This window comes from Rhinolophus ferrumequinum, chromosome 21 (assembly GCF_004115265.2).
Source record: "Rhinolophus ferrumequinum isolate MPI-CBG mRhiFer1 chromosome 21, mRhiFer1_v1.p, whole genome shotgun sequence".
NCBI classification, from domain to species: Eukaryota; Metazoa; Chordata; class Mammalia; order Chiroptera; family Rhinolophidae; genus Rhinolophus; species Rhinolophus ferrumequinum.
In genome coordinates, this window is record NC_046304.1 from 43,588,779 (window position 1) to 43,591,730 (window position 2,952).

Consider the following 2,952-nt stretch of genomic DNA (forward strand, 5'->3'; position numbering starts at 1 on the left):
ATCCCACATTTCAGAATCACCTCCCTATTCTCTCTACCCCTTTTGTTAATCTTCCAGATGTGTTCAAGCAGCTATTTTGAAGAATATATGGTCCATTTTATTTCAGTTGTCCTCAATGGGAGGATTAGTTGAAATCACCTGGTCCACCATCACTTTTCTATATCTCAAGTAGAAATGAAGTTAGGCTAAAACGTAGAAGAGGAGTGTAAATTTCCAAAGATTTACTATTTCTTTTTTTTTAAACTTTTATTTATTTTAAGTGTGTTTTTCTAGGACCCATCAGCTCCAAATCAAGTAGTTGTTTCAATCTAGTTGTGGAGGGCACAGCTCACACTGGCCTATGTGGGTATCGCACCGGCAACCCTGCTGTTACGAGCAACTGAGCTAACCAGCTGTTTCTTTCTTTCTTTTTTCTTTTTAAATTTATTGGGGTGACAATTGTTAGTAAAATTACATAGATTTCAGGTGTGCAATTCTGTATCACATCCTCTATAAATTACATTGTGTGTTCACCACCCAGAGTCAATTCTCCTTCCATCACCATATATTTGATCCCCCTTACCCTCATCTCCCACTCCCCAACCCCTTACCCTCTGGTAACCACTAAATTACGTTCCCCAGATTAATTTTCAAACCCCGTGGCCATCCTGTGGTCACCGACTGCCCTGCAATCCCCTCACCCTCCCCCCCACCCCCCACCCCTCCCGCCCATTTAGCAACCCTCAGTTTTTCCTCTTTGTCTCCAAAACTGTTTCTGATTAGTTCATTCACTTATTCTTTTCTTTAGATTCCGCAAATAAGTGAGATCATATGGTACTTATCTTTCTCTGTCTGACTTATTTCACTTAACATAATGCTCAAAAAATTAAAAATACAATGACCTTATGACCCAGCAATTCTACTCCTGGGTATTTATCCAAAGAAATCCAAAACACTAATTCAAAAAGTATATGCACTTCTTACCATTTGCAACAACATGGATGGACCTAGAGAACATTATGTTTCTTTTTTTTAACCCCTGTCATCCCCTTCTATTATATTTTAAGTGACTTGGAGTAGATATCTTGGCTGAGCACTCACAGTGGCTCATATTAATAGGAGTGAATTCTTGTTAGATTATGTGGGAAGAAAAGGAGAAGGAAAAAGGAGGGGGAAAAGGAGAAAGGGAGAGTGAAGGAGGACTTGGGGAGGGGGCATAGAGATGGAAGAGGTGGAAGACAAGGAAAAGGTGAAAACAGGGAAGAACAAAATTAAAGGGAACTCCCTTTAGTTTTACCAAAGTCTTGCAGCCAATGATTCTCTAGAAACTCAGTTTCTACTTTAACAAAAACAACAACAAAAATCCTTTCTCATTGTTCTTTTCTTGCCAACCATTCACTAATTTTCATGACTGGTCGTGGAAAAGAGAATTCATTTATTCACTCAACAAATATTTCTTAAGTATCTACTATTTGCCAAACTCTGTTCTGGGCACTGAGAATAGATACAGTGACGAACAAAACATACAGAAGTCCTTGCCTTCATTGAGCTTCCACTCTAGTGGGCTATAGTAACCACGATGTAGTAATTGAGATGCTAATTGCTATGACAAATAGATCACAAGTTCTCATTGAATTAGCATACTAAAGGTCTATTGTCTGATGAGCTTCGAATCTAATGCATGTATTTTTGGTTTGGCAGATTTCCACATGCTCATTCAGAGTCACACTTTTGCTCCAAGTCCATTTGCAAGAACTAGTCACATGACCCAAGCTAGATGCAAGGGCATAGCCGGGAAATGTAATTCTCAGCAACAAACACAAATCTTTGGTGATCAGCAAGTGGACACTCTAGGTGGAGAGAGATAGACAAGAAACTGATTAACTGAACAAATTACTTATTATGCTAGAAGCCAGTAAATGCTATGGAAAGCAAGAAAGCAGGGGAATATAGAATATGTGTATATTGAGGGATATTGAAATTTTAAATGGAATGGTGAGAAAGGGACTCACTGAAGTGAGCAAAGACTTGAAAGAGGTGAAGGAGTGAGCCATATGGAAATATTACTAGAGGAGAAACACTCAAAAAGGAGCCCATTGTGGCTGAGGCAGAGCCGGGGGAGAGAGGTAGGAGATGAGGTCAAAGAGATGAGAGGAGGCAGAGTGTGTGGGACTTTGGTTTCTCCCCTGAATGAAATGAGTAGAAATCAGAGTCATGTATAGAGAGACAGGATTTGATTTAATTTTATAAGACCAGTGTGGCAGTTAATGTCAAGAATACACTAGATGGGGGCAAAAGGGAGCAGATTGCAGTGTATTGGGCCAGATTGGCCACCATGGAGGTGATGAGAAATGGTCAGATATTGGATATTTTGAAAGCAAAGCAGGATTTGCAGATGAATTGGAGATGGAGTTTGAGAGGGCAGGAGGGACTGTAGCCCGAGCAGTTTTAAGGATGGAGTTGTCAATGATAGAACCGGAGAACACCGGTGGAGTGCATTTGTGGGGGAGATCAAGCCTCCAATCATTCCTGGACATGCTGAGTTTGGGATGTCTATGAGAGAGCCAAGTGGACACGCCAAGTTGTTGGATAAGCGTCTGAAGCTCAGGGGAAAGCTATCTGCTGGAGCCACAGGTTTGGAGTCTTTCTTCACTCAGGGTAAAGATGGTTTTTAAAGATTGGAGACTGGAGGGGTGGCCGGTTAGCTCAGTTGGTTAGAGCGTGGTGCTAATAACACCAAAGTTGCCGGTTCGATCCCTGCATGGGCCACTGTGAGCTGCGCCCTCCTTAAAAAAAAAAAAAAAAAAGACTGGAGAGATGGTGTGTGTATTTGAAGAAGAGAGACCGAAGGACTGAGCCTTGGGGCTGAAAAGAAGGTGTGACCAATGAGGGGAATAGGAAGGAGAAAACAAGAAAACGAGGAAACAAGAACAAGAGGGGAGTGAGTGAGGGATTATTTGGGGCAGGGTGTTC

General features: G+C 41.5%; 1 non-coding gene across 1 annotated transcript; it reads left to right on the plus strand.

The window, feature by feature from the left end:
• Window positions 1–2,674: 2,674 nt before the first annotated feature.
• On the plus strand, window positions 2,675–2,748 carry TRNAI-AAU (transfer RNA isoleucine (anticodon AAU)). The gene has a single exon. It is a non-coding gene; the product is annotated as a tRNA-Ile (tRNA).
• The last annotated feature ends 204 nt before the right edge of the window (window positions 2,749–2,952 follow it).